Raw genomic sequence first — 20,607 nt, 5'->3', positions numbered from 1 at the left:
GCTGTACAGTGCCAGTGTTCCACACATTAATCATAATATGGGGCCAAAGAATTAAGTGAAGACAAGGCAAACTGTACGATTCATGGTTGCTTATTTTAGGAGAAATTAGTTTGTGATAATGGCTCAAATGGTAATTGTGAAAAATTAAGATTTTTTGAGGCTGGAGCACAGAATCACCTGAAATTCAACCTACTCTCGCCCATAAATGCTGTAACTCAACTTTTGAAATGGACTTAAAATTGCAAAACCAATATGAAACATTTGTAAAAAAATGTCTTCTGAGATGTAACATTTTATGCTAAATCTCAGTTTGTGCTGAGTTTACATCTGAATTACAAACACCAGAAAATATGAATTTATAGTGAGACCATCACTTGATGTACCGGGGTTGAACACAGTGATTTCAACTGTCACTTAAAAATAATCATGCTCCTTCGAAGGGCATCTTGTTCCTTCCTCAGTCTAAATTTAAAACAGGAGCAAGAGTCCAAACTCAGAGTCAAGATTCATTTACAGACAAAACCCCCAGGATTAATTATCGAACGTCAGACCCAGGAGATTATCTATTCAGTTGTGGTCTTTTAAGGCACAGCATACAGTTTGTCCCTTAAACTGGAACCAGAAATGTTCCACCGGATTGTCTAGCTCAGAGGAGCAGCAGCAGAAAGCCACGGGCCACATCTTGCTGGGGGCTTGAGAGCCCCACTCAGAAGATGTTGCCCCGGCCCAGAAATGCACCAGGGCGGAGCCAGCGGCAGCAGCCGGGGAGGGGGTGTTTGTAGCTTGTGGCCGCTGTTGTTTTCTCCTCCCTAGGAACGTGCTGCGGGTTGAACCCAGCAAACGAACCAGTTTTGCTTTGGAAAAAGCACCCACGGCAGCCAGCGACCCACCCCTTTCCCTGTCCCCTCCCACTCCCCCTAGCACTGGGGCGGGGGCTCCTGCACAGCTCCCAAGCCGGAGTCCTGCTGCCACCGCGGCTGAGAGCCAGCCCCCGCACCGGAAGGGGAAGCGCCGCCCTGGAGGAAAGGCAAAGGCAGCTTTGTATGAAGTTTGCTCGGGACAGTCCTCGGCTGAGCGGGGCAGGTAATGCGGGGCCGGTGCAAGTAGCACTCGGGCAGAGCTGGCTGGCAGCAGGGCCGGGCCGCAGCTCGCCTTGCAGAGCCCTGGCTCCGGTCCCGCTGAGCCCAAAGGCAGGGCAGAGGGAGCGGCCGGAGCCGGAGCTGGTGGGGAGAGGGGCGGTTGCGAGCTGAAGCCTTCGCTGCTGCCTTCTGCGGTGCGGTGTCCCGGGTTCACCTGCCCGTGGCTCTGCTGCTCTTCTGAGCTGGGCCGCGGGGCGGGCTCGGGCTCGGGCTCCTGGGCTGCCTGGCTGAACGCGGCCCGGGGCGCGGCCTGTGGAGTGAGCCGCCCTGCCCTTGCCCCCCACCTAAGCGGGGTGTGCAGAATAGGGTGGCCTGATGTCCTGCTGTTCTGGGGTTTGGCTTCTCTAGGCCCTGGTGTGCCCACCCCCTGTGCAGTTTGCTGCCTGCTCACCTTTGTTCGAAGATGACTCCAGGGGGCGTTCGGCACTAGGGTGATCAGGTGTCGGGGTTGTGACCAGAACACGAGGTGGAAAAGGGATCCTGACGGCTCCAGTCAGTACTGCTGACTGGGCCATTGACTATCTGTTTGGCAGCACCACACAGTGGGGCTGGCAGGCTCCCTGCTAGCCCCTGTGCTGTGCGGCTCCCAGGAAGCAGCCAGCATGTCCCCCCTCTGGCTTCTCCACATAGGGGCAGCCAGGGGGCTCTGCACACTGCCCCTGCCCCAAGCACCACCCCACAGCTCCCACTGGCTAGGAACCGTGGCCAATGGGAGCTGTGGGGGTGGCACCTGCGGATGGGGCAGAGCGCAGAACTACTTGGCCGCACTTCCGCGTAGGAGCTGGAGGGGGGACACACCCCTGCTCCTGGGAGCTGCTTGAGGTAAATGCCACCCAGAGCCTGCACCCCTCATCCCCTCCCTTTCCCCAACCCCAGCCCTGATCCCTCTCCCACCCTCTGAACCCCTCAATCCTAGCCTGGAGCAACCTCCTGCACCCCAAACCTCTCATCCCTGGCCCAACCCCCAGCTGAAGCCCTAGGGCCGCCCAAAGGATTCAGGGGGTCTGCAGTCTTCGACAGTGGGGGGGCCCCGCTTTGGCGGTAATTCAGTGGCAGGTGGTCCTTCTGCTCTGGCCTGCCCGCTGAAGTGCCCCGAAGACCCACGGTGGTGGCCCCCCGCTGTTGAATTACCACCGAAGACCCGGCACTTCAGTGGCGGGTCCCACTTCGGTGGTAATTCGGCGGTAGGGGGTCCTTCCACCCCGGGGTGGAAGGACCCTCCACCGCCGAAGACCCAGAGCGGAAGAAGCTCCGGGGGCCCAGGCCCTGTGAGAGTATTCCGGGGCCCCCGGAACGAGTGAAGGACCCAGGTCCAGGGGTCCTGAAAAACTATCATGGTGGCCCCTGCGGGGCCTGGGGCAAATTGCCCCACTTGCCCCCCCTTCTGGGCGGCCCTGTGAATCCCTCACTCCCTCTTGCATCTCAACCTATTGCCTTAGCCTGGAGCCCCCTCCTGCACTCTGAGCTCCTCATTTCTGGCCCCACCCAGGAGCCCACAGGCCCAGCCAGAGCCCTCACCCCCTTCTGCACCCCAACCCCCTGAGCCAGCTCAGTGAAAATGAGTGAGTGAGTTAGAGTGGGGAGAATGAGTGACAGAAGGAGTGGAGGGATGGAGTGAGCAGGGGATGAGGTCTCAGAGAAGAGGCGGGAGATGGGCACGGCCTCAGGGAAGGGACAGGACAGGGAGTGGTGCAAGGGTATTCGGTTATGAGCAAGTAGAAAGTTGGCATCCTTGTTGTGCGCCAAAAAAATAAAAATTTTGCACACAATATTTTAAAATTCTGCAATTTTTTGTCAAAATAACACTATATAATTACGCTAGTTTCAATTATTTTGATAATTGATTTCAAAATATCTGTCAGCAAGTAGGTCTGTAACAATACAGACACACACAAAAATTCCCCCAGGAGTAGAGAGCTAAAGAAACCCCTATGATAACCCACTTCCTGTCTTTTTTTGCCCTCCTACCCCCTCCCAGCCCAACTGGGAGGCCAGACACTCACAACCCATCCCCTCCCCCCAAGCCCACCTGCGGGCCATCACCCCCACCAGAACATCCAAATACTCTCCTCCCCAGAGCCCAACCATGGGCCCCCCAGCCAGATACCCACACCCCGTTGTCCCCACCAGAGCTCAGCCGTGGGATCCCTACTTACCCAGACACCTGTCCCCCACGAGTCCAGGGATCCAGAGGTAGAAACAGCCTGATGCTCGATCCCAGGCTTGCATGGATTTTCCTGCACGCAGCCCTCTCCTTCCCTGAGGGCATGCTGGGAACTGCAGCTTCCAGGAACCCTCTAGCTTCTTTTCTCTCTCCGTAGCAGTCTTCTGTTTGCAAGCTGGGCTCTGCAAGGTCCAGTGGTGGCTAGCAGCACTGCAGCCCATATCTGTGGGGGAAAGGAAATTCTGTGTGCACATTAATTTCTGCAAAATTCTGCATTGCGCAATGGCGCAGAATTCCCCCAGGAGTAGAAGATACATGCACTGTGTGGAAAGCGCTTTGAGAGCCTTGGCTGGCAGTGAAGTGCAAAGTGGTTGATGGCACGTTTTCCCTCTGAATTGCATTTAGGGCTCATCTGGCGTATTTTGTGCATCTGGTTCTTTGGGAGAGACTTTTGCTTATCTCACCACGTAACCTTGACCACAAGTGTTGCTTCTAAACATACCATCTCTTTGAAAAATGGTGTTACAGCTTAATATTTTTCTAAAAGCCTCCTTTTTTGCTTTGTGTAGACCAATCCAAATAGAAGAAATAAAGTGGAACTGCTTTAAGAAAGGGAAAAGGTGGTCTCTGGGGAACACAAGTTAAAAAGGGGTAAATGGCCTTGCATAGATCTAAATGGTTGGCTGCTTGATTTGCTTTCTTTAAATGTTAAGAAATCTGGAACCCATATCTGATTCCTTAATGCCTAGATTGCTGCAGTGTAAATGAAAATTCTGGGCCAGGTACTGTCCTAGATTCAGCTATTCCCACTGACATAAATAAATTAAAGACCTGATTTTCCAGTGCTTTGCACCTGATCATGTCACTTACACCAATAAAAGTGAGTGCAAAAACACTATCAAATCAGAATAGTTACACATTACACCCACTTTGTAAATGATGACATAAGGTGCAAAGCAGAGAACCAAGCCCAAGCTTTTGTGTAAAACTACCTCAATAATGAGGTAGCTTTAAGGGCTAGTCTACACTGGCAACGCCTAATGTGGCTTGTGTGGCTTTAACATGGCTTATGTGGTCATGGCAGAGTGCTGGGAGAGAGCTCACAGCGCTCTAAAAAATGTGTTTTTTCACACCCGTGAGCATGAATGGTGCAATGCTGTAAATTGCCAGTGTGGACAATCCCTAAGCTTATGTCTACACTTAAAACTCTACCGCAGCGCAGCTGGACTGTTGTTGTTCACCACTGTAATGCTTCAGTGTAGCCACAGAAGGAGTTCTCCCATTGCTGTAGTTCAGGGGTCGGCAACCTTTCAGAAGTGGTGTGCCGAATCTTCATTCATTCACTCTGATTTAAGGTTTCGTGTGCCAGTAATACGTTTTAATGTTTTTAGAAGGTCTCTTTCTACAAGTCTATAATATATAACTAAACTGTCCTTGTATTTAAAGTAAATAAGGTTTTTTAAATGAGTAAGAAGCTTCATTTAAAATTAAATGAAATGCAGAGCCCCCCGGACCAGTGGCCAGGACCCAGGCATTGCGAGTGCCACTGAAAATCAGCTCGTGTGCCGCCTTCGGCACCCGTGCCATAAGTTGCCTACCTCTGCTGTAGTTAATTCATCTTGAGAGACAGTAGCTAGATCAATGGAAGAATTCTTCTGTCAACCTAGCAATATCTAGCCTGGGGGTTAGGTTGGCATAGTTACATCTTTCAGGGGTGTGTATTTTTCACACCTCTGAGGGACATAGCTATACCAATGTATGTTTCAGTGTAGACCAGCCCTAAGTATAATGAGGTAGCTTTATTTAGAAATTCTTCAGAAAACAGACACATTGTAGTGCAGCTGAGAACAGTAATTTATTTATTTTCCAGTACTTGACAGTCTACTCATTTTCAGAAAGAGATTTGGCAATGTTTATATGCATTGCACACTGTGGTTGAAAAGCTTTGAAGGAAAAAATCAGGTTACAACATGGTCCAAATTATTTGGCATTGATTAAGTAAAAATAATGTACCAGGTTGACTGTCATAGATGAACACATAATTAATGTGTACATTTTCCCAAGTGTGGAATAGTCAATTCTCAACTGAACAGAATGCTTTAGAGATGCAAATAGAAGGTGTTTGTGCTGACTGGTGAGATTGGTTGTGGTGCTATGATTGTTTTGTTTTATTGGTGACAGTAGTGGTTTCATTTCAGTTTCTCTTTGATTTCTTCCCTTTCACTCTTGACTCTTTTCCTATGCATTATATGGTTTCAAATGTTGGGGGAGATTCCAGAATTTTAGTAGGCTGGTCTTATTGCTTGGCGCACTCTGCACTGTCTGTACCGTCCTGGGTCCTGTTGAACAAATGTTTGAACACTGTTGACTGGCTGTTTCAAGGACACAGCCTTAGTTGATGGAGATCATGGTATACCCCATAAATGCTGATGAGAGCCTTTTCAGTGACAGGCTCATGGCAGTGGAACTTGCTACCATCAGCTATCAGGTAGAGTCCAAATTCTGCTACCTTCTGGACATAGTGCAAGATTAATCACTTCATGCAAGTGCTTACTTAATTGGTTGGTGGTGTCCCACCTTATAAGTAAGGGATCCTGAGGGAAGAGGAGAGCTATGTTCCTCCAGTAGCATGGACATCACAGTGCTGTTCGAGAACAGGACCCCAGCTTTCCATGATACCTGAGCTCAAAAGGTAGAGAAATATGACCCTCTGGCCAAAACCTTGAGAGCTAAGGGTTCCCAGACACATGCACGTAGGTGCATAGGACCCCAGTAACGAGCGAGTGCTGAGAGAATGCGGAATCGGTCAATGCTACATTCAGCTGATGCGGCAACTCATGGTGTCGGATGTCATCAGGTGGTTGAGGGACATCTAGATACAACACATCACTGGCCATCGGCAATACCAGGAGGGATGAGCTGGAGTGCCGATGAAAAGCGCAGTCAGGAAAGTAACAAATACTTTCCTTATGGATTGCATTTTCTAAATGGACAACTAACCAAATTTTCAATTACTGAGGGACAATCTCCACTCATTGATATATGTTGCTGTCCACAACCAAATCTCAGGACAACTTTTCATGAATGATGTACTTGAGTATTTGGATTCTAATATCTAAACTGTATTGTTAATCTAGTCACCTAAATTTGGGTTATTGCTGATTATAGACTCTGTGTATCATATGACTATTAAAAACTAACTTTGTATTTGTGGATTATCTAAGCACTATATCCAGATGTGCAGACACTGTTTTCTCAACCTATGTATTATATAATTTTTTTAACATTAGCTTTAATAAAATTTTTATATCTATTTTTATCTCTCATAAAAATGCGTGCAAAGAGCACCTAGATATTATTGTTGATAGAAGTTTACTAGATGAAATCCATTTAGTAATATATTACTTCTCTTGGGGCTGTCACCTTGACGTGGTGGAGAAACTTACATGTACTTAAGACCCTAAGTTTCTCCACCACCTGGCAGGGACTCTCATGGCAGTAAGATCGAAGGCGAGGTACCAGACAAAGTGCAGCCCAACGCACCCTAGTATAAGACCTCAACGGCAGAACAGGTGGATGAAGCAGGATCACCTCTCAATGGCTGTGAAGGTGGACAAATGCTGTAGTGGCGAAGAAACTCTCGGTTGTCTTGGACCCCCTTGCCACTGGACACAGGTGCCTCTTCCACCAAGATTTACGTGGCTGCTGGTGTGCAGCAGCTCCTCCACATTAAACTAATCAAACATAGGCTTCTTTCAGAGGAAGAACTTTTCCCCCATGCCTACCCATAAGAGTAGCGATGTGGGTAGGCGTGTGATGGGATGGGTGAGTGGTGTGGCGATGAGTGAGTGGTGATGGGACAGGTGAAGTGATCACCAGGAGTCCCTATCACAGACACACAAGCAGGCGGTGACTCAAGATGGTTGTCATGTGCCCCAGGACTGGGATAGGGGGGCATTTTTGGCAGCAGCGGGCGTATCTGAGCAGGCCTTTTTAGGAACCCCTCTTCTCACCCCATATGGGGAAGGCACTAGAAAAGGTGCCCCAAACATAGGCTATCCCACCATACCTGACTGGATAACCGCATTCAGAGGGCTAACCCCCAATGTGGTTGAAAAACAAAAATGTTTCTTGCAACTTGGAATGTCCGTACCTTACTAGATGAATCAAAAAGTGAAAGACCCAATCACAGAACAGCAATTGTTGCCCGAGATCCCTCGAAGTATAACGTCAACGTTGCTGCTCTCAGCAAAACAAGATGTACAGATAAAGGCCACTTGAGGGAAGAGGACAGCAGTTACACTTCCTTCTGGAAAAGAAAACCAGCAAGCAACAGGTGACTACACAGTGTTGGCTTTGCAATCAAGGACCTTCTAGTCAACCACCTGACTGAGCTTCCCATCGGCATCAACGAGTGCCTTATGACCCCGCGCATCCAGTTGGTCAGTAAGTCATTTTCCACTGTCATCAGTGCATATGCACCAGCACTTGATGCTGAAGAAGAACAGAAAGAATCCTTTTATACTGACCTTGATAAAATTTTGTCATCCATTCTAAAAACAGATAAGATAATCCTTTTAGGGGACTTTAACATAAGAGTTGGCTGAGATTCTAATGTATGGAATAGCACCATTGGGAAGGAAGGAAGGAGTGGGCAAGACCAATTCCAGTGGCATCCTTCTATTCAGGAAATGTGCAGAGTACAACCTTGTGATCACAAACACAATCTTCAGAAAAAGCAACAAGTACAAACAACTTGGCAACACCCACACTCAGAACAGTGGCACCTCCTAGGCTATGTCATTATAAGAACACAGGATCTAAGAGATTTTCAAATCACCCGTGTCATGAGAGGAGCCAATGATTGCTGGACTGACCAGTGCCTGGTGAGGTCAGTCATGTCCATTAGGATTGCGCTGAAACATAGAAAGCAATCCAGATCACACAGACGGCAATACAACATCTAAAGAGTTCAATCCTCAGTGCTGCAAGAGAACTTCCAAACACTCATCAGTGAAATATTGACCAAATGCACACCTGGAAATGACAACACAAGTGTTGAAGAGGACTGGGAAGCCCTAAAAGAGACCATCCATGAGGCTTGCGAGAAATTCATCAGCCTTGCTACCCGCCACCATCAGGACTGGTTTGACAACAACACTAAGATTACTGCCCTTTTGGACCAGAAGAGAAAATCTTTCTGTGAATGGCAAAACCAACCAATCCAGTCAGAAGCAGAGCTCTTTCCATCAGCTTAAAGCTGAAGTTCAAAGGAGGATCTGAGAAATCAAAAACAAATGATGGGCGGACAAAGCAAAATAAATCCAAACATTCGCTGACAGACAAGATCTGTGGAGCTTTTTTTGTGACACAAAGACCCTGGCCTCACACCTCTGAGATCCGAAGATGGTAGTACTCTTCTTAAAGATAACAAATCCATCAAAGAGTGCTGGAAGGAACACTACCAAAAGCTTCTAAATTGAGAATTGACTGTGACTGTCGACGTCGGAGACTCCATCCCTCAGCACCCAATCTGGGAAACCCTTGCCAACCCACCAACACCTGAGGAGGTCTGCAAAGCAATTAAACAAATGAAGAACAATAAAGCACCAAGTCCTGGTGGCATACCATCTGAAATACTGAAAGTGGTGGGGAGAAACACTGACTAACAAGCTTCACTTGCACTTGCTGCTCCTCAAAATCTGGTGCACCGAAATAATCCCTGCTGATTTACATAATGCTAACATCGTCACCATTTTCAAAAAGGCAGACAGGGCCGACTGTGGCAACCATTGAGGCATTGCCCTCTTCTTCATCGCTGGGAAGATTGTTGCTATAATCTTACTGAATCACCTGCTCCCTCTTGCAGAGGAAGTACTTCCAGAGTCCCATTTTGGCTTCAGACTATCATGAGGTACCACCAACATGATTTTTGCAGCCAAGCAGGTCCAGAAAAAATGTCAAGAACACCACCAGAAGCAGTATGGGGCCTTTATCGATCTGACCAAAGCCTTCGACTCTGTCAACTGTGAGGCTCTGTGGAAAATCATGTCAGAGTTTGGCTAACCAAGCAAATGTGTCACCTTTGTAAGACTCCTCCATGACAGATGATTACCTCTGTCCTGTGCAGTTGCTCCAGCTCTGAGCCCTTTGTAATCCAAACTGGCGTAAAATAAGGCTGTGTACTGGCATCCACCCTTGTCTTCAGTTTCCTAGCAGTGAAAACACTAACCCAAGACAGTCTACCACAGGCATCCAATATCAGACTGACAGCAACCTCTTCAACCTTTCTCGTCTCTATGCCAGAACTAAAGTAATATCGGCAACAATAACTGAACTCCAGTGTGCAGATGACTCTGCTGTAGTTACACACTAAAAGGAGGATCTACAAACAGCCCTTTAATTGCTTCTCTGAAGTTTACGAAAGCTTTGTGCTAACTCTGAACATCGGTGTCATAAACAGATAGTTAAGGGTTAATGTCTGTTTTATCTGTAAAGGGTTAAGAAGCTCAGTGAACCTGGCTGACACCTGACCAGAGGACCAATAGGGGGACAAGATACTTTCAAATCTTGGTGGAGGGAAGTCTTTGTTTGTGCTTTTTGTTTTGTTTGTTGTTCTTTCTTGGGGCTAAGAGGGACCAGACGTACACCCAGGCTTTCCCAATCTTTCTGAATCAGTCTTTCATGTTTCAAAATTGTAAGTAATAGCGAGGCAAGGTGGATTAGTCTTATGTTTGTTTTCTTGACTTGTAAATGTGTCTTTTTGCTGGAAGGATTTTTACCTCTGTTTGCTGTAACTTTGAATCTAAGACTGCGGGCAGGGGGTCCCCCTCTGGTCTATATGAATCTGAGTACCCTGTAAAGCATTTTCCATCCTGATTTTACAGAGATAACTTTAACTTTTTTTCTTTCTTTAATTAAAAGCTTTCTTTTTAAGAACTTGATTGATTTTTCCTTGTTTTAAAATCCAAGGGATTGAATCTGAACTCACCAGGGATTGGTGGGGGGAAAGGAGGAGGGATGGTTAATTCCTCCTTGTTTTAAGATCCAGGGAGTTTGGATGAGTGTGAAGCCTCTCAAGGCAACCCAGGGAGGGGAAAGTCTGGGGGGAAAAGGAGGGAGATGGTTAATTTCTCCTTGTTTTAAGACCTAAGGGGTTTGGGTCTGGGTTCCCCAGGGAAGGTTTTGGGGGAACAAAAAGTGTGCCAGACACTAAATTCTGGCAGGTGGCAGTGTACCAGATTTAAGCTAGTAATTAAGCTTAAAAGTGTTCATGCAGGTCTCCACTTTTTGTACCCTAAAATTCAAAGTGGGGGAAAAACCTTGATGAATATCGGCAAAACAAAAGTTCTCCACCAGTCACTCCCCAGTCAATCATCAGATCGAGCAAGGAAGATCTACATTGATAAAGAAGAACTGGAAAATGTAGAATACTTTGCCTATTTTGGCAACCATCTCTCACAGAGGGCAGACATAGATGTCGAGATTCAGCACAGAATCTGCTGCACCAACCTTGCTTTTGGCAAACTGTCTCACCAGGTGTTCAACAATCACTGCATCAGAACAAATCCTAGACTTTTAGTTTATAAAGTGGTGGTAATGCCAACTTTCCTCTATGGCTAGGGGAGTTGGGTGACATATAAAAAACACATGAAAAACCTGGAATGCCAACACTAGCACTTTGAAAGATCCTCAACATAAAATGAGGGGATCATCACACTAATGTCAGTGTCCTCACAGAGGCCAACATCTTCAGTGTTGAGGCCCTGATTATCCAGCACCAGCTGAGTTGGAGCGGGCACTGTGTGCTCACGCCTGATATATGCTTACTGAAACAACTCCTGTACGCCCAACTTACCAAAGGAGAAAGGAAACAAGGAGTCCAAAAGAAACGCGTTAAAAGACACCCTCAGGGTAAACATCAAGAGATGTGGCATTGACACCTCACGCTGGGAGACAGCAGCCCAGGACAGGGATAACTAGCGAAGACTTGTCAGAGAGGAACCGTCCACTTTTGAGGAAAATTGCCTTGTCCTGGTTGCAGAAAAACGCCAGAAAAGAAAGGAAAGATAACTGTCACACAGCAATTGTGACCCAACCCTGTCTTCCAACACCACCTGCAATGTCTGCCAACAAGCCTGTGGCTCAGGGATCGGACTTCTCAGTCACCAAAGGACCCATGAAAAATAAAACCTGTGAAAGAGATCATCCTTAACCTCAAGGGATTGCTGATTAAGACTGCCTCATGATGGGCATACTACCTCTTTGTTTAAACCATGGAATGATGCATGTGATATAAGAATCTATATAGAATAAAGCAGGAGCAAATTGAATCAGGTGGCTATATGCTCAGTTCCTGCATTGTAGAACAGATGTTTGTGCAGAGGGGCAATATGCCTGTTTTTACTGCAGTTTGAGTACTAATTATTAAGTATGCAGTCCTAAAGCAAATTTATATTGTGCATTATGGTACCACCTGGAATCTCAAACTTAGGTCAGGTCTCCATTGTACAATGACATGGCACGAACACATAGTAGGAACAAACAGCTTACAATCCCTGATCCTAAACGTTTTAACATGCATGCTTAACTTTAGTAGCCTGAGATGACTATTCATGGTACTAAAGTTAAGCACGTGTGTTTGCATGATTGGGGCCTAAGTAGACAAGACAGATAGAGGGTGGGAGACAGTATTTATGCTGATTTTACAGATGAGGAAAACTGAAGCACAGAGAGGTTAACAGACTTGCTTCATGACTGGAATATTGGTGTAGAAGGGTGTAGTTCATTCAGCGCTGTACATGGCCAGTGCAGACAAGCCCTTAGTGTTGTTCTTTTGGCTTTTGAATCAGGATTGCTCCCTTTCAAATAGCACTGTAGGGACGAGCCAGCTAACAAAAATAAAGTAGTTTTTAAAAAGTTTGATACTGGAAACTATGACTCTCTCTCTATATATATATGGAAAAGCAGATCTGTTGAAGAAGAAGGCTATATTTTAACATAATCTTCTTCAGAATAAATCCTGCAGCAGTTTGCAATGTGTCTGCTTTCAAACTTTATAATCAGATGTATTCAGTAGCCTTGATATGGCCCTTAACGCTGTTTAAGATTTATAAGGGGTTATCTGGCTTGCTCTTCTTGCTGAGACCACATTTGTGGGATTTGTTTTCTGTTTTTGTTTTTGTTTTTTTGAACAGTCATTCTCCTTCTGATAATCAGGAATGTGTTGATGTTTTCTCTACTTCTGAGCAAGGTCAAGAGCAAGTTTTCTTCTTCGACCTCTCTGTATGTCCTCTCAGGGCTTGTCTACATCACAAAGTTGCAGCGCTGGTGAGGGGGTTACAGCGCTGCAACTTAGGAGGTGTACACATCTGCAGGGCATCACCAGCGCTGCAACTCCCTGTTTGCAGCGCTGGCCGTACTCCCGTTTTGTCTCAGGTGTAGAGGATCCAGCGCTGGTGATCCAGCGCTGGTAATCAAGTGTAGACACTTACCAGCGCTTTTCTTGACCTCCGTGGAATAAGCAGGTATCCCAGCATACCTGAGGATACCTCTCTGGTAATCAAGAAAACTCCTCTGCCCTGTGCTCACCTGACCCCTCCTTTAAATGCCCCGGGAAATTTAAAAAATCCCCTTCCTGTTTGCTCAGCCAGGCGTGGAGTGCAATTAATCAATCAATCATTCAGCGACCATGCCTCCACGCACCAAACGAGCCCCAGCATGGACCAATGCAGAGCTGCAGGATCTAATTAGTGTGTGGGGAGATGAGGCTGTTCAAACACAGTGCGCTCCAGAAGGAGAAACTATGATATCTATGGTCAGATATCGCAGTCCATGATGAGAAGGGGCCACGAACGGGACGCCTTGCAATGCAGAGTCTAAATTAAGGAGCTGAGGAGTGCATACTGCAAAGCCCATGAGGGAAATCGACGCTCAGGACCTGCCCCCACAACCTGCAGGTTTTACAAGGAACTGGATGCCATACTTGGGTGTGACCCCACCGTGAATCCTAGGAACATGATGGAGAGTTCAGAGCAGGGAGAAGTGGGGGATGGTGTAGAGGATGAATACAGTGATGCTACTGGCATGGAGGGAGACACCCCGGAGTCTCAGGACACAGGCAGCCAGGAGCTCTTCTCCAGCCCTGAGGAGACTAGCCAGTCGCAGCAGCTGGAAGCGGACGTTGAGGAGGAAGCTGAGGATCGTGCTCGTGGTAAGTAGATTGCAATGTTTTGGGAGAGGAGGATTTTCATTATGGCTGCCTGTATGCATGCCTAAACGTGGAATAGCCCATTGATGTGATCTATGACATCTGTGTAATCTGCCTGAGTAATCTCTTGAAAAGTTGCAGCTAGATCTTGGGCAATGTGCTTTCTCAAGTTTATAGGGAGAGCCACCGTGGTCCCTGTCCCGGTCAGGCTAACTTGTCTGATCCACTGTGCAGCGAGGGGTGGAGGGACCAAGGCTGCACACAGGCAAGCTGCATAGGGGCCAGGACGGTATCCACATTCCTGTAGAAGACACTCCCTCTCTTCCCAGGTAACACGCAGCAGTGATATGTCTGGCAGTATGAAAGCCGGTTGATAGTTTAGGGATAATTGAGGGCAGGGAGCCAGATTCGCGGCTCCCCAGCCCAAGGCGCTCTGTTTCCCCCCCCTCCCCCTTCCCAGCATGTAGGCATCCACGCGGTGTGCTCTGTTGTTCCCCCAGCCCCCCTTCCAAGCAGGCACCCAGCCCCGCGGTGTGATCTGGTGTTCCCCCAGCCCCCCTTCCAAGCAGGCACCCTGCCCCGCGGTGTGCTCTGTTGTTCCCCCAGCCCCCCTTCCAAGCAGGCACTCAGCCCCGCGGTGTGATCTGGTGTTCCCCCAGCCCTCCCTCCAAGCAGGCACCCTGGCCCGCGGTGTGATCTGGTGTTCCCCCAGCCCCCCTTCCAAGCAGGCACTCAGCCCTGCGGTGTGATCTGTTGTTTCCCCAGCCCTCCCTCCAAGCAGGCACTCAGCCCCGCGGTGTGCTCTGTTGTTCCCCCAGCCCTCCCTCCAAGCAGGCACCCTGGCCCGCGGTGTGCTCTGTTGTTCCCCCAGCCCCCCTTCCAAGCAGGCACTCAGCCCCGCGGTGTGATCTGGTGTTCCCCCAGTCCTCCCTCCAAGCAGGCACCCTGGCCCGCGGTGTGATCTGGTGTTCCCCCAGCCCTCCCTCCAAGCAGGCACCCTGGCCCGCGGTGTGCTCTGTTGTTCCCCCAGCCCCCCTTCCAAGCAGGCACTCAGCCCCGCGGTGTGATCTGGTGTTCCCCCAGTCCTCCCTCCAAGCAGGCACCCTGGCCCGCGATGTGATCTGGTGTTCCCCCACCCCCCCTCCCAAGCAGGCACTCAGCCCCGCGGTGTGATCTGCTGTTCCCCCAGCCAACACTCCAAGCAGGAACCAAGGCACCCCACTAACATGGGAGAAATTTTAGCAAAAGCACTTACCCCATTGCTCGCCATGACTTAGCTTTCTTGACCTCTACAGTGTTATGTGAGGTATGTGAGAGGGATGCTACCTAAAGTTTCAAATGTCCTTCAAAATTTGATAATAAACAATGATGCCCCTGTGTATTACATGTTTCTATCTCTATTTTTTCTAGGGAACTCGAATAATGCAGCTGTATCACCGGCCTCACGTAGATTACAGAACTTGAGGCGCAATCCTAGGAAATCAAAAGAGGAATTGATCAAGACCGTTCTGAACCACTACAACAGGGAAAGTATAAAGACTGAGGAATGGAGAAATACTGTACGTGAATGGAGGCAGAGAGAAAGCAGGAGAAAGGAATTGTCTGCCAAAAAAATAGCCAGGCAGATGATGAGCTTCCTGTCTCGCCAAACCAAGTGTTTTGAGTCTCTTGTAGCCATGCAGACAAATATATACCGTGATAACTCACAGCCCTCCCAAAGCCCTCTTCCTTGTCCCCCTGTATATCCGCAAAACAGCTTTCTGCAGCAGCCAGTTCCTTATTATCACCAGCTGCCCCCAACACCTATAAGATCACCTACTAACCAAGATATCTATAATTCTTACCCAGTGCACTCCACCCCCATCATTCTGCAGCAGAGTAATGGTGACTTGCAGCAGACAGTGACAATTGAGTAAAATAGGACATATTAAAACCTCTTAATGTACTGTGAACCACCCATACCCCCTTGCATGTTTTTTACTGTATGATAAATAAAATTTTTTGGTTTGTATTTCTTTCAATACGTTTCATTGGTGCTAGAAATGGTAAATAATACACAGCAAGGTACAGCAAAGCACATCACATGCATCAAACATTACTGCTGGCTCTCAGCATCAAATTGCTCCCTTAAAGCATCCCTAATCCTTGAAGCCCTTTCCTGGGCCTCCCTCTTAGCCCTGCTCTGTGGCTGAGCAAACTCATTCTCCAAGCGTCTAACCTCGGAGGTCCATTCCTCACTGAACCTTTCACCCTTCCCTTCACAAATATTATGGAGGGTGCAGCACGCGGATATAACAGCGGTTATGCTGCTTTCCATCAAATCTAGCTTCCCATAGAGACTGTGCCAGCGAGTTTTCAAACGGCCAAAAGCACGCTTTACAGTCCTTCTGCACCGGCTCAACCTGTAGTTGAACCGTTCCTTGCTCCTGTCAAGCTTCCCTGTATATGGTTTCATGAGCCATGGCATTAATGGGTAAGCGGGGTCTCCAAGAATCACAATGGGCATTTCCACGTCCCCTACTGTTATCTTGTGATCTGGGAAAAAGGTCCCGGCCCTAAGCCTCCTGAACAGGGCACTGTTCCTAAATATGCGTGCATCGTGCACCTTTCCAGGCCATCCAGAGTAAATGTCAGTGAAATGCCCACGGTGATCCACAAGCGCTTGCAGAACCACGGAGAAGTACCCCTTGCGATTAACATACTCTGATGCCAGGTGGGGTGGAGAAATAATAGGAATATGCATCCCATCTACTGCCCCTCCACAGTTAGGGAACCCCATTTCTGCAAAGCCATCTAAAATGTCCTGCACATTCCCAAGAGTCACGGTTCTTCTTGTCAGTGTTCGATTAATGGCCCTGCAAACTTGCATCAGCACCATTCCAACGGTGGACTTTCCCACTCCGAACTGGTTCGCCACCGATCGGAAACAGTCTGGAGTTGCCAGCTTCCAGATTGCAATAGCCACCCGCTTCTCCACAGAAAGGGCATCTCTAAATCTCGTGTTCATGCGCTGCAGGTTAGGGGCGAGATCATCAGAAAGTGCCATGAAAGTGGCTTTTCTCATCCGAAAGTTCTGCAGCTACTGCTCGTCATCCCATGATTGCAGGACGATGTGATCCCACCACTCAGTGCTGGTTTCCCGAGCCCAAACGCGCCGGTCCATGGAGCTGAGCACGTCTGTTACTGCCACTAGCAATGTACTGTCTGCACATTGATGCGATTCAATATCATCGTCTGACTCCTCAATGTCACTCTCACTCACATTTAGCAGCTGAAGGAATAGCTCCACAGCCAGGCGAGATGTGCTGGCAATAGTCATTAATAAGGTATTCAGTAGCTGAGGATCCATTTTTGAAAGATAATGCAGAAAAAGCGCTGTACAGTCACAATGCTGCCACACTGCTCCGCATGTGTACCAAAGCAACGCTGGCCGTTGGAACAGGAACAGGAAGCGGAAAGACAATCACACTTCCTTCCCCTTCCCACAAGCCCCAGCGCCGCTATGGGACGAGGTGCTCTGTGGGATAGCCGCCCACAATGCATCACTCCCAACAGCGCTGCAGTGTGGCCACATCTAACAACACTTGCAGCGCTGGTTGCTGTAAGTGTGGACACTCTGCAGCGCTGGCCCTATACAGCTGTACTAATACAGCTGTAACAACCAGCGCTGCAAAACTGTAGATGTAGACATGGCTTCAGTCAGGAGTAAATAGTTTCCCGCTCATACTAACGTAGATAATAATCATTCCTCCTGATCTTGCCTCTGTCTGGTTCAGCGTACAGGTTGCTGGAGTGGAAAGTTTCCTTTCAGAATTGAGAATAAAATGTTTTCCTCTTATTCATTACCCATAGTGAATACACAACAAATGTATGTGAAACAGCCTAAAGTGGTGGTGTTTGCTACAGTGCATAGATAGTGATGAGCACTTGAAATTTCCATCTAGGGCCTGGTTCAGCAAACCTTCACACATGTGACTTTGAAGTCAAAAGAGACTACTCTGAATGCACCTGTTAAGAAATAGGTGTGGTTCCCCACATCAAAGGTGACAAGAACATATTTTGGTAAGTGTTCATTAGATATCAGAGGTGCTTTAGAACAAAGGCTTGTATTGTATGTATGTGCGCAACTTTCTTGGTGTGTGAACAAACATTACAATAAGGAAGGCTTAGTTTTTTTACAGAACTGTTCTGTAAGGGCTAATCTACATATAATTTTTGTACTGATTTAACTTTATTGGTTTAAAAATTGCCATAGTTAAATCAGTGCACGGACACAGCTTTAGTAGTAAAAAAAAGATACTCAAATTGATTTCAGGGCTTGAGTTGTGCCAGAACATTCTGAACCACTGTTCCGGTAGGTCTGATGCTATCACTTATGATAAGGAGGCTGAATGGTTTATACCCATCCCCGCGCTGCAGAGGCTCTGTGATACTATCCTCATTGGCTCTGGGTAGAGCTGAGTTTTAACAGTGCGTTGGAGGTACGTTCCTCTCATTCTGTCCGCCCCGGGATGGAGTGGAGGAAGAGGGAGGATCTTCGGCCCATTTCTGAGATGCACCAGGGAGTTGCCTGGAGGCTGATGCTGCTGATGGATTGGCGAGCACCAGTGGGGGAGCCTGTGAGGTTGTCGGAGCACAGTGTAGCCCCTGATAGGTGGCGTCAAGGTGTACAGAGTAAAATGGGGGCAGTGCGGAACCTGCTGCCATGGGGCTCCTGGGGCTCCCAAATTGAGAAAAAGCTGCCCCACTTTGCATTGCTATCACTTATGAGTGATAGTATTGGACATGCGTTCCTGCACTACTTTTTTTAAGGACTCAAGCACTGGTCAATTTAGAAACACTGCTTAGCTATTTTAGTACAAAAACTGTGTAGGCAAGCCCTATATCATAAGGTTAACACTGCTTTTCTGGTTACTTGTTCAAAAATGTATGTGATGCAGAAGTACTGAAGATAGAAGACAGTGCAGTAGGCAGTTCTCTAGAATACTGGTTCCCAAACTGTTTTTGTCTTAGGTTATGTCTACACTAGCACCTCTGACCAACATAAGTTTCACTGACTGAAGCATTGGTGTGGACAGTGCTTATGTGAGCGGGAGAGGTTTCCTGCCCACATAGCTACTGCAGCTTGAGGGGGGGGGGGTTTGAATTATTGCGATGGGAGCACTCTCTCGTCAGCATAGAGGGGCCCCATGGAAGACCTTACAGCGGAACAGCTGCAGCAGTACAGCTGTGCCGTTGTAAGGTCTATAGTGTAGAGATAGCCTTACATACCCCTTTTTGTGCACATTTATTTTAGGTCTCAGTAGCCTTAAGTATTTCCAACTGTGTAGTAAAATAAATGTGTTCAGTTATAACATCCTTTTTCGACATAATGTTTTTAGTGAATCAAAAAGAGGCACAATGGAAGCAACCATTATTGTTGTTTATGTGTTACTCAAATTATAAGTATTGAATGGCATGATGTATTTTGGTATGCTGCTGAACTGTGTCAATGGCTTGACTTTTTAACTTGCCTAATTTAAATTCAGAGTTCCTTCTAATCTTTATCTGGATTATTGGAGAACGTTGTTAATGGGCAATGAGAGGCTCGGGGTGTGTGTGTATGCATTGGTTAAAGGGCAGCGGGAGGCTCTGGACATGCGTGTTTAGTACCAAATGTAAAGTGAATTATGTCTAGCAACAGAGGAAGTTATATGATGCGGTCTGTTAAAATGTATGGAACATTCACTGTGGATAGACCACTTGATGCAGTTTTTTCTTTCCTAATCTGTAAAATTCTTCTGTTCTGAATCAGTGACTCTTCCTGAGATTATATGGTATTGATATTTTAAAGAGTGCTTCTGCTTGAAGTAGGGAATCAGAATTCCAATGATATTCTGCATTCACAAGTTTCTGTGAGCTTGTAATGGAATGCTATGTTAGCATATGCCTGAAGAATGTCAGCAAGTTGTTGTTGTTGGGATTTTGTTTTTGTCGTGGCTACTTTTGGCAACAAAAGTTTCTGTGTATGCTTTTAAAAGTTGGCCCACACAGTGAAGTGCTCCTCATGGTGCAAACATGCAACCATATTTAAGATGGTATTGTTCCTATCTTCCTTTCATCAGAAGATCTTAGACTGGAACAAGAGAATATCTAGTTAAGGTATACTTTTTTATCATGCTTTACTCTCACTCATCACATTTCCCACTTTCAGTGACAGATTCCACCTTTCTATAAATGTTATGTACGTGCGCTCACACACACACACGCATATCACATTTCTCACCATTGTATTATAATGCCAAACTTTAACTCTGACTGCACTGACATTAACATACATTCCAGTTAGGCATCAGTGTACCCATAAACTGTATGATACTGTTTTCTTTTGTAAAATGGAGATCAATAATTTAGGACTTGGCTACACTTGCGAGTTACAGTGCAATAAAGAAGCCCCGGGCGCAGTAGCTCACTTCCCGTCCACACTGGCAAGGAACATAGAGCGTTCTGTCTCCACGGCTACAGCACTGCTGGTACTCCACCTCGGTGAGAGGAATAACGTTTGCTGCGCCTCGGCTACAACTCCTGGGCTTCAGCTTGAACAAGGTGTTGGGTTACTGTGCTCTGATTGGCTTCCGGAAACATCCCATAATCCCCTTAAATCAAGTGGCCACTCTTGTCATTGTTTTGAACTCCTGTAAGAATGTGGAAATGCCCTTTCAAAGCTCCATTTCTGACAGCTGGCATGCAAGCCATTACTGTGGAATGCTGTGTGAGAGAGAGCGAGGAGGGGAAGACAACGGGGTCTGCTGCTGTCTGAATTTACAAGATAGCATGCTGACATGCTCTCAGCCCCGCCCCAAAACTCACTCACTCTTCCCCCACGTGCACACAACACACTCCCTGTCACACTCCACCCCACTCCTCCCATTTTAAAAGCACGTTGCAGTCACTTGCATGTTGGGATAGCTGCCCAAAATGCACCACTCCCAGTGCCGCTGCCAGTGCTGCAAATGTGGCCATGCCAGTGCACTTGAAGCTGTCAGTGTGGACAGACTGCAGCGCTTTCCCTCCTGTGCTTTATGAAGGCTGGTTTAACTCAAAGCGCTCTACGT

At 47.4% G+C, this 20,607-nt stretch overlaps 1 protein-coding gene across 1 annotated transcript in view; it reads left to right on the top strand.

Annotated features, from left to right (window-relative positions):
* Nucleotides 1-882: 882 nt before the first annotated feature.
* The window catches only part of SAMD3 (sterile alpha motif domain containing 3), a 101,820-nt gene continuing 82,095 nt past the window's right edge, over nt 883-20,607 (top strand). Inside the window, exon 1 of the mRNA XM_030556296.1 lies at nt 883-1,083. The gene's annotated coding sequence lies outside the window, so the exon portion shown is untranslated. The remainder of the gene's footprint in view (nt 1,084-20,607) is intronic.

Source organism: Gopherus evgoodei, chromosome 3 (assembly GCF_007399415.2).
Source record: "Gopherus evgoodei ecotype Sinaloan lineage chromosome 3, rGopEvg1_v1.p, whole genome shotgun sequence".
Taxonomy (NCBI): domain Eukaryota; kingdom Metazoa; phylum Chordata; order Testudines; family Testudinidae; genus Gopherus; species Gopherus evgoodei.
This window is presented reverse-complemented; position numbering and strand designations above follow the sequence as displayed.